At 42.8% G+C, this 11,785-nt stretch overlaps 1 non-coding gene across 1 annotated transcript; it reads left to right on the forward strand.

Annotated features, from left to right (window-relative positions):
• The first annotated feature begins 10,197 nt into the window (after positions 1 to 10,197).
• LOC139038339 (U6 spliceosomal RNA) lies at positions 10,198 to 10,300 on the forward strand. The gene has a single exon (XR_011491331.1). It is a non-coding gene; the product is annotated as a U6 spliceosomal RNA (small nuclear RNA).
• The last annotated feature ends 1,485 nt before the right edge of the window (positions 10,301 to 11,785 follow it).

Raw genomic sequence — 11,785 nt, forward strand, 5'->3', positions numbered from 1 at the left:
ATATGCCTATGTATAATATATGATATTATATGTTACTATAAAATAATATATAATGTTATATAATACAGATGCTATATAATAAATATACAGACTATATATCATGCTAGATATAACTATAGTGTAATATATCATAGGTAATATTATATACTATGATGCTGCTCCCAAAGTCCTAAAAATAGCAAACAGAACCACTAAAAATGAGCTGAGTTACCCTGCAAACCAAAGCCAGAAGCAGCCCGTGCAATGAAAAATTGAATTGAATGCTTCCAGATTTAAGAAAATTTTTGTGCCAATAAATAAATAAATAAACTACTACTGTAACAATAAACCCCAGGAACCTCCCCAACTAAAAATCATAATTGATTACAAGCTGTTGCCTACAGTATTGAGTTACATTTTGCCTTACCAACTAAATGCCTCAGTAGTTAAAATGATTTTGTTTGAGATTCACATGGATTAAATAGCCTAGAACATATCCACCCTAGACTTAATCTAAGAGAGAGGAGATTTGGTTCAAATGTTGCTTCTCAGCATGTCAGGAAATGTTTTCTTCAATTAAGTAATCTTATTTTAGAGTTAACTCTGTGCCAAGAAAATAAACAATATATCTTTCATGAACACATCCACTATGTTGTATAAAAACTTTTATTTTCTGGGAGGCTGCTCTTGGAATTTGTACATATAATGAGATCAGAGCTGGAAAAATCCTGTTTTCTTTAGCATTTAATGGCTTTGGAAACTATAACGGAGCCATGTGACACAGTATAATGACAGAGCTCTGTGAACAAGTGGATATCAAAGATCAACAGATAATCTCCCCCCCACCAAACCCCGCAGTTTTACAGGAACCCTGCATTAAGTACAGTGGGATGTTTCCACTCAATCTTGAGCTGCGTAAAAATTAGTTGCAAGAGAGTCTGTTGCTGATCACAGACCAAATGCTGTTATGCTTTCAGCACATTTTAAGGGATTAGGCATTATGGCTATGTACTTCCAAGATGGAATTGCAATAATGGGAAGTCAGGCAAAAATCCCGAAGAGCCCAGTGCTTGGCTGTCTAGAGGACAGTATCATAGAAGGTAGAACGCCAGAGGGCTCTATTTTGGAGGTCTCTGCCCACCCTCACCCCCAGAGGATGGCTCTGGATGGAGACCTGGAACAGAAGCTGTGTTCCCAACACCCCCTGTTGCGCTCCAGCAGTACCAAATGACCCCCGCGTCCCCCAGCGTGCAGGGCTGCTGCTCTCTACCAGGATTTTGCATGTGCTGGCTTCTTCCCCTTACAGTCCCACAAGACCCAGTTCCAGCATCACCTCTTCTATGAAGCCCAGATAGTTAATTACTCTCTTTCCCACTAATTTTTCTTCCTACTCTTTTCCCTGGTGGTGAGCTTCTTGAAAGCAAGAGGACTTATTAATATTGTTTATCTTACATTTCTGTTGCCTAACAAACCCAGATTCATGGTGAGTACCTGATACATCTTTGTGAAATAAAGAAGTAAGTGTTAAATCTAAAAAAGGTTGGATAAGGAAACTTTCTATTAGCCAATTTTAGCTCCCTTTCTGACATATTAAGGGGCCAGTCCCACAGTTCAGTGGGAAAGAAAGGAAGAGAAACTCCTCCGGTCTTTCGCATTGTCCCCTCAATCTGTACCTGAATCAACCAAGACCAACAGTTAACTTCCAGTGGCCAAAAGACCACTGTGCTCCTTTTGTTTCCCTGATCGTTGATGGAAGGCATGGATGAACATTTGCCAGTAGGAACTACATGGTAGATTCTCCACCCTTAGAACCTCGGAGGCACATCCCCTTTCTGGATGGATACCACGGCAAACACCAAATGAAGACGCACACAGAAAGGACTTCCTCAGATCTGCATGGAAGAGCTTTCACCTCTTCAAAAGCAAGAGCTGACTTTGCTCTGCTTTTGTGAGCAGAGTGTAGATGGACAATTGGGATTCAGCATGGGGGTTGGGGGGCTTCCCTGAGGGCTAGATGGTAAAGAATCTACCTGCAGAGCAAGGGACCTGGGTTCAGCTGCGGGTTGGGAAGATCCCCTGGAGAAGGGAATGGCTAGCCACTCTGGTAGTCTTGCCTGGAGAATGCCATGGACAGAGGAGCCTGGCGGTCTACAGTCCATGGGGTCACAAAGAGTCGGACACGACTGAGCATCTAACACTTTCACTTTTACTTTCACATGGGGGTCCAGCCTTAATAGATTCGTCAGACTCATATACTGTTTCATCTCTCCCAACAGTTAATCCAGGGGCCTTTCCAGGGCACAGAGACCAAGATGAAGAACAAAGAACCCTGGGGTGGGAATGAGATGGTTCCTAAGCCCTGCCTCTGCCACTGTTCGTGAAGCCTTTGGCGATGCTCTTAAAGCCTGAGCTTCAGATTTCTTACCTTTTAATGGGGGCTACAACATCCACCCAAGCACTTTACCACAAAGTCCTAAGCTTTGAAAAAGTTAGTTTCCACAAAATCTTTTAAAAACGGTTAGTGCAACGCTCACCTTATCTCCCTCTGCTCCCTTGCGAATACTCTACCTGTCAGCCCAGTTGGACGGCTCACACACCTTGCTCACACAGACCCTTTCCACCGGTGGGTCAACTTCCCTCATTAAAATTCTCCTTCTTGGCTGTAATATCTTGTGGATATCAGGTCCTCCCTGACATAGTGTGATAACAAGGGCACTTCTCTATGATTCCCCCCAAACCCATAATCTAGTCTAACCATGAGAAAAACATCACACAAATCCAGATTGGGAGACATGCTTTGGGTTACGTGGCCACTACTCAAGACTGTCAAGGTCATGAAGACAACCAAAGACAGAAACTGTCATAGACCAGAGAAGTCTGAGGAGCCATGACAACCAAATACAATGCGGTTGCCTGAAAAGGATCCTGAAACAGCAAAAGAACATTCATGGGAAAACTGGTGACACCCCCAAAGGGTGGAGTATAGTTAATAGTAATGCATCGATGTTGGTTTTACTTTTAACAAGTGTTCTGCGGGAATGCAAGATGTTAAGAATGGGGGGAACCAAGTGAGACATACATGGGAACACTTTAATATTTTTAAAACTGTGTACATATCTAAACTTATTTCTTGGCTATGATGTTCTGTGGATTTTGGGTACTCCCTGACATAGTGTGATAACAAGGGCATTTCTTTGTTGATTCCCGCCCCCCCAACCCATAAGTCTAATACTTAGCACCTGATACAAAGAGCTGACTCATTGGAAAAGACCCTGATGCTGGGAAAGATTGAAGGCAGGAGGAGAAGGGGATAACAGAGGATGAGATGGTTGGATGGCATCACTGACTCAGTGGACATGAGTTTGAGCAAGCTCCAGAAGATGGTGAAGGACAGGGAAGTCTGGTGTGCTGCAGTCCATGGGGTCCAAAAGAGTTGGACACAACTGAGTGACTGGACAACAACAAAACTTATTTCAAAATTTAAAAATATATTAAATAAGATTCTGCTTTCCCTTCAAGCTTCATCCAAAGATCACCTCTTCTGTGACGCTTTTCTGAATCTTCCAGTTAGCGGTGAATTTCCCTTCCTCTAAACCTTCCTGGCACTTTGCTTCCTCCTTAGGATATGTAGTAACTGTGTATTGTTCAACCCGTCAAATACATTCATATGCACATACTGGTATCTGAGCAACCTGGAGGTGATTGATGTCTTTAATCTGCAGGTGCTAGTAGAGTTACTGACATATGATAAGAATCTAATGAGTGTCTTGGGTGAATGAATGGGTTGCCAAAGCCTGTGCTATCACAGTGTGGAGTTACTACAGCATGTTTATGCTCTCAAGACACTTTCCCCACAGAGAATTTATTCTGTGGGCTGAGGCAATGTCTGTTACTAGAGGCATTGCCATACGTTTGCAAAAGACCTTGCATATCTAGATTTTTAAAGCGGTTTAGAAACGACGACTTCTTAATCTTCACACCCCCCTCACATGAAATGCTTTTGGCATAATTTAGTAATTCAAACTCTACATACCACAGGAGATTTGAAAAGTGCCTAATTAAAGACACAATGCTATCCTCACCTTATCCTGGGCTAAATCCACTGAAATTAGTGGGCATTTGAATTCAGAGGAGAATTGAGGCATTTTTATAGCTATGGATTTGAAAGGATTGGAGGCATCAGTACACTAGGCTTGAATAAGAAAACTAGGCTAAAAATCTGGACTAAATAAGATGGTTATAAGCCATACAGGATGTCAGAATTAAGAAAAATTGGAAAAGACTGAAATTGAACTGCTAAATGAAGGGAATGGGAGAGGCCGGTGGGGGTGGGGTGGGGCAGTTTGAAAGGAATGTAAGAAACTTCTTAGCCCTATTTTCTTCTTTCTAAAAAAGAGCTTTTGGAGACTTGTGTTTGCATGGAGGTAGTTTACTTTCCAAAGTGAACTCAAGCCGTAGGAATGGAGAACTGGGGAGTAAGCACTTGGCTGGTTCAAGTTCTCATTGGGGAGAGAATTGAATTTTGAATACAAGCTATAGGAACTGGGAAAGCCCATGCTTCCCAGGTGGTGCGAGAGGTAAAGAATCCACCTGCCAATGCGGGAGACACAGGAGATTCAGGTTTGATCCCTGGGTGGGGAAGATCCCCTGGAGGAGGGCATGGCAACCCACTCCAGTATTCTTGCCTGGAGAATCCCATGGACAGAGGATCCTAGCGAGCTACAGTCCATAGGGTCGCAAAGAGTCAGACACGACTGAAGCAACTTAGCACACATAATTATGATAAGTTGCTATCATATTCACAGAAATAGTAACAGTTAATCATGGTTTAGCTAAATTTTGCATATTTCAAGGAAAATTCTCAAAAGCAAATTTTGTAAGTTTGAAAATCCTATGACAATGAGTAGATGGAAAGCCACCCTTACTAATTGACTTTTCCAGGTTAATTAGTGCTGTTTTAAAAGTTTCTGTATCTATAGACCTAAGGGCTTCCCAGGTGGCTCAGTGGTAAAGAATGTGCTTGCCAATGCAGGAGACGCAAGTGATGCGAGTTTGATCCCTGGGTCAGGAAGATCCCCTAGAGAAGAAAATGGCAACTCACTCCAGTATTCTTGCCTGGGAAATCCCATGGTCAGAGGAGCCTGGCAAAGAGTCCATGAGGTCACACAAGAATCTGACATGACTTAGCAACTAAACAACAACAATCTGTAGACCAAACAGATCCAAAGGCTGTAAGTACTTTTATAAAAAGCAGCATTTTCTTTATTTCTAAAGCAACTAAATGAAAGCACAACCTTTGGTAAAACAGCAATTCCTACGACTATCATGTCAGTGAGAGGGGATTCATTTGTCCCCCCACATTCCCATGACAATGTTCTCCTCTGTGACAGCCACCTCGTAGAAGGTGATTCCACACATACACGACCATAATCATTGCTTGATTATGTGCTGCTTCAGCCGCCTTCTCTGAGCTGTTCATCCAAACGTGGTCAGATTAAGAGGCTCGAGTTTCCCGAGGTCGGAAAAGAACTCCAATTGTAGGAAATAGAACTCTTTGGGAGGTAGCAGGTCTGGACCTCAATTAGCATCACTGCTATTGTTTCTGTGGTTGGCAACCCAGACTCTCAAAGTAGCCCAGGGCCATCACCTCTCTTTCGTTGTTTCCCCTTTGCCGTCTGCCACTGTGGTCTTAGTGTGGAGTGATTTGAGAAAGGTGCTGTGAACAAGTTCTCTGTATTCAAAACCCCAGGCCAGCTCAGAAATACAGCCCCAAGATACACGCTTCAGGCCGCCAAGGCTACAGGAGTTAACACCACTGGGCCTCAGAGACCCACTTCCTCTCCCCAGAACCTTTCCAGACTTAGAGTTCCCCCAAGCTGCACACTTTGTAAAGAAGACTGCCCTTCCACCTCGGGTAATTCACAATTTCCCCAGACCTCAGTTTCCGCATCTATAAAATATGAGTGGACGAATAGAAGGTCTTTCAGCTCCAAGATGTTATAATGTAAAAATCCTGCCAAGGCAAATCTTTTCTTGCATTTTCACATCTCCCTCCTCTATACTTGACCTGCACGTGGAAAATACATGCTGACACACCCTTCCATACCCTCACCAAACACTTGACAAAGTTGGGAACGTTTCTCTTTTTTTTTAAAATATTTATTCATTTATTTGGCTGCACCAGGTCTTAGTTGCAGCATGTGGGATCTAGTTCCCTGACCAGGGATCGAACCTGGGCCCCCTGCATTGGGAGCTCAGAGTCTTAACCACTGGACCAGCAGGAAAGTCCCCGGAATGTTTCTTTTAAAAAGAGCTTGAGCTATACTTTCTATACTTTTGGCTCCTCTTTGCCAGTACAAATCCATGACACCACTTCAAAACACAGAATCTAAGCATTACATTAGAAAGAGCGCATGTTCTCATTCCAGTTCCTTCAGTCTGGTATCAAATTTGTCTGTTTCACATGTCTTTTTCTCTGTCGATCAGGTGGTGGGTGCCAGTCTAGATATTCATCCTGACTTATACCAAGAGGATTGAAGTAGGATGTCTCTCATGGGGGAAAAGATGGGTTTTGAGAATTCCTTTGCCTATTCCGAGCCAACAGAATTCCAGTTGACAACCTCTGGGCAGAGTTGCAAACCTACATTTTTTATTTTCATAAATGCTGTTCATCATCAGAAAGTTATAGAGAGTTGACTGGGAGGATGGTCCTTAAAGGGGCTGCTCTGGTGGTTCAGCAGTAAGGAATCCTCCTGCAGTGCAGGAGACATAAGAGATACTGCTTCAATCCCTGGGTCAGGAAGATCCCCTGGAGAAGGAAATGGCGACCCACTCCACTATGCTTGCCTGGAGGAGTCCATGGACAGAGGAGCCTGGCGGGCTATGGCCCACAGGGTTGCACAGAGTCAAATACAACTGAGCAACTAACACACGCATGGTGCTTTAAAGCAGCTCTTTTGTTCCAATCTTAAGAGAAAGTTTAAAGACCAACGCTTTAATATAGCCTGCTTCATCTAGAATCCCCTGAAAGCATGAATTCTGATAGCCATGTCAGCCTAACTACAGAACATCACAGTTACAGGACGTTTCCCAGCAGAGTGAGAGAGCTCCCCAGGCTACTCCCCTCTGAGTTTGGTGCCGTTTTGGAAGACAGGTACTGGCCCAATAACACATGAACTCAGTTCTGATTTGCAGTGTTGTTTGTTGCTGGCTCATGTCAGGTGATTTTAATTATCTTCCTGTTCATGCAAGAAGAAAAGTGCCTCGTTATTAAAATCAGCCATCAGTTTTCAGTGGGACAGTAGCACAGATGAAGATGCATAGAGAAGGCCTGTCAGCTCTCCGCAGCAGGAGAGTAGTCACCATTTGCTTAGATGTACTGACAACCTGGCTGTTTGGGTCAGAAGACAGGAAGTATGTGCCAGGATTCCCTGACTTCAGAGGATCTGGAAAGCTGATGCTGAAGGGAGGGATATTAATATGGCAGCCAATGTTTTCTGAAAGAGAGATGGGAAAAATCAATGTGAGGTCTTCCTAATTTGTGTTCCAATTGGGTCCAGAGCTTTCTTTCTTTTGGATTCTTTCAATGTTTTTCTTGGCTCATTTGTGGTGCATGAAGAAGCTTCTTTTCAGTCTGAGGGTGAAAAGCATTTCTCTCTGTTTAGACACTTAAGATATTAATTCTTTTTGCAATGCTGACCCAGAGAAACTGGTTCTATCTCTGGCTCCACCAGGCAAGTCATTTATTCTTTCTGGACCTCATTTTTTCATCTTGAAAAAAAAAAAAGAGAGGTTTAGAACAGACCATCTTTTGTAAAAGTAGCTATGTAATTTGCAGGCCCCAGGGCAAAATTAAAATATAGGGTGTAAAATTCCTATATTCCTATATTTATATGTAAAAATATGGGGTGTAAAAATTATTAAGAATTTCAAGAGGACAACAGTAGAACATTAAACCAAGGGCAGAGCTCATATATACACAGGGCCTTGTGGGGCTGGACAGGTCACATACACAGGGTGAGAGCTAGCCTGCATCTCCTCTGTACCTTGTTCAGCACAAAAATTCTCAGTCATCAAGGTTTTTTGGTCAACTCCACAAGTACAATTCTCATGCAAAAATCAAACAAACAACAAAAAAGCAAAACCAAAAAATTTGAATTGTATTTTTTGCCTGAAGTCTATCTCACTTTTTTCAAGTTGCTTTGACCATAAGCCCTTCCTGACTTCATTTTATTCTCCAAAATGGATATTTCTTCTTTCCTGTCTAAAACATCCAAATGACCTCTGCTTTGGTCTTTTTCTAAATCACCATATGTTACATAATTGTGCCCAAAGGAATTACTTCCAGAGTGGCCTAAACACAAAAGAAAAACACACAGCCAACTTTTTCTCTAGAACAGTGCAAACATTTCCTTAAACCTAAGTGTCTCCAGAGGAAAACTGACAGAATAAACCTTTCACCCAGCAAGTCCACTCTGCATAGGGTTGTACCAAATCCTTCTTTTTTGCATTTTTACATCTCTGATTTATCTACTGCTTTGCCAATAAAAGCAGTCATGTCCTTTGATTTAAGTTTTTTTACAATGGAAAAGTGGTTAGAGAAAGTGACTCAGTTGAGTGTTTTATTAATGGAAAGAACTGATATGCCAGCAACAGTCCAAGTTCTTTGCCCCTTCTCTATCATGTTACACCATAATATAGCACCTCCCTGAGAAGTCAGAGATTGCAAGTTAAATGTTAGCAAATCAATGGTTTGTCAGATGTTAGGTTCACTAAAGTACCAACCACGAAACACAAGGAACTGTCAGCAATGAAAAGTAAAATCTACTCACATAATTTAATAATTACAAAGCAACTACCAAAAAAGAGAGGATTTTCTTAACATGTCTTGAAAGGAAATAAGTTTGATTTCTTGCGTGAGTTTTTCTGCTATGTTCAAGTTACTGAAGTTTCATTCAGGTAGTTAAACTCACTGAACAAATTTTTACCATCACTTCAAACAGATGGAAAATCAAATTTATTCTTGAAGTCAACTTCTGTAATTTTAAGAGGAGAAAGTGACTACTTCAAATCTACTCATGACTGACAACTGAACCTCAAAATGAATTTCTTTTCTATTATGAAATTTTGGAGTGTTCCATTTATTAAAAGAAACAAGTACATTTATTCTTCTTTAATCTTATTTTAAAAAATCAAACACCTGTTTGTCTCAAGTATTCAAGATCATGTATGTTCTGTTTTAGGGGACAATTTAAGGCAAAGATGTTATGAACTCTAAAAAACCACTCTGAACATATTAGTCAATCAGTCATATCCAACTCTTTGTAATCTGATGGATTGTACCCTGCCAGGCTCCTCTGTCCATGGAATTCTTCAGGCAAGAATACTGGAGTGGGTAGCCATTCCCTATTGCAGGCAGATTCTTTAACAGCTGAGCCACCAGGGCCCACTGTCTAGGCCATGACAATTCCAAATATTTGAATACCAGTATCCTTCAAAATATAAGCAAACAAGCCTAGAAAACAATAAATGCCTATATTGAGAGCTCATCTACTTCTCTAACGGCAGGATTATATCTGAAGCATTATATTATGGGATTCTCCAGGTAAGAATACTGAAGTGGGTTGCCATGCCCTCCTCCAGGGGATCTTCCCAACCCAGGGATCAAACCCGCATCTCTTCTATCCCCTGCAGACAGGTTCTTTACCACTAGCGTCACCTTGGTGGCCACTGGTAATCCTTGTATTACTTGGCTTGTAGTTGTATCACTCCAACATCTGCCCCTGTTGTCACATGGCCTTCTCCCTGTGTCTCTTCTCTCATTCTTACAAGGACCAGTTTTATTAATCTGCCCGGACTGCTATAACAAAATATGATAACTGTATGGCTTAAGCAACAGTCATTTTTTTTTCTCACAGTTCTGTCTATAAGAGCTAGAAGGCCAAGATCAAGATGCTAGCTGATTTGGAAGGTCATGAATGTGAGAGGAACACTATTCAATCTGGTACATTCCCCTAAACAAAGAATAATCTCTTATGTGTTTAAATGAAATAAAGCAAAATGTCTTTATAAGGCGTACCAGAAAAAGAAAGCTCAGTGAATCCCTTAAGAATCCACTCTATTCAGTCATCCATCCCATCAGTTCTCAACATGTGATTTAAGGACCATTTAACCCAATCCAACTTTGGGAGGGGCTGATTAAAAATGCAAGTCACGTGCTTGCTTTTGCAACAAATATACTAAAATTGGAATGATACAGGAAAGGCTAGCATGGCTCCTGCCCAAGGATGACATGCAGATTTGTGAAGGGTTCCATATATATATATATATATTTTTTTTTTTTAATGCAGATTATTAAACATAGTGTAAACTGAGAGATTTTTCTGGAAGGAGATTACTCCAGGTGAGAAAAATGACTTTCCAAGTGAATCTTATTTTCTCTCTCTATCACCAAATCTCAGATATTTCCAGAGTTATATTTCTCCTGCCTTTGCCATACCTGGCCTCCTGGAACACCCAGGTCCTCCTCAGTTCAGCCTGGGCACAAGTAAACCCCCTTTCTTGAGCGTCTCTTCATGCAGCTAAGACAGGCTAGCATTAAAAAATGACTTAGCTGAATATGATGGGGAACCAAAAGAAAATATGGGCCACACAATAGTAGTCACTAGGCTTTCAGGGTATAGAGAGAACTCTGAGTCAGTGTCGACAGAAACACCTTCCTTCCCTGCTCCCTGGAGATCTCTGCCAGGTGGCCTCAGGTCACAGCTTGATTTCTAACCTCCAGGAGCTGACCCTTCCCTACCAAACTGGAGTTTCCAAAAACTAACCAGGGGCCTCCCTGGTGGCTTAGTGGTAAAGAATCCACCTGCCAATGCAAGAGACTCGGGTTCAATCCCTAGTCCAGGAAGATCCCACACGCCACGGAGCAACTAAGCCCATGCGCCACTACGGAGCCTGTGCTCTAGAGCCAGGGACCCAGAGCTACTGAACCCAGCTCGCCCTAGAGAGCCCGTGCCCCGCAGCTGGAGAGGCTACTGGAATGAGAAATCCGCACACTGCAACGAAGAGGAGCCCCCGCTTGCTGCAGCTAGAGAGAAGCCCACGCAGAAGCAAAGACTCAGCACAGCCAAAAACAAATAAACAAATAAAGACAAAGAGCACCCAGAAGTCACTCCTAAGTCAGGCACTTGAGGTGGGCGCTTGGGGGGTGGTGGTCCACAATCATCCACTATGAGCAGAGGGTGGAGTCTGTTCTTCCTTGTCGTCCCCTTGCCCAACGCAGCACCTGGCACATCCTGGGGCTCAATGTAATGTCTCTTGGGTGAGAATTTAAACCTTTGCCTCACACAAATGATCAGATTTAATCCCGCTTTTGGATCTGAGGTCCGCATTTCCTTCAAGTTGTAGGGGTTGTCATGGCGGGCTTTGGGGCTCTCGTTATCTGCCCCGCCCACTTCGGAGGCAATTTAGGGCCTTTCTCTCAGGAACGTGTAAGGTTTCTTCATGACTGCTGCTGCTGCTAAGTCGCTTTAGTCGTGTCCGACTCTGTGTGACCCCATAGACAGCAGCCCACCAGGCGCCCATGTCCCTGGGATTCTCCAGGCAAGAACACTGGAGTGGGTGCCACTGCCTTCTCCATCTTCATGACTGGATAACTCTACTCACTAAAGCTCTTCAGCCACATGTTGCAGAGTCCACACGCGACGAGACCTGGGATCAGCAGACCGACCTCTCCATTTTGAAAGAAGGGAGCTGAGGCCCAGAGAATGTTCAGGAGCTTTCCTAGGTGCTCACAGCCATTCCATGG

The sequence above is a fragment of the Odocoileus virginianus genome, chromosome 14, assembly GCF_023699985.2.
Source record: "Odocoileus virginianus isolate 20LAN1187 ecotype Illinois chromosome 14, Ovbor_1.2, whole genome shotgun sequence".
Taxonomy (NCBI): domain Eukaryota; kingdom Metazoa; phylum Chordata; class Mammalia; order Artiodactyla; family Cervidae; genus Odocoileus; species Odocoileus virginianus.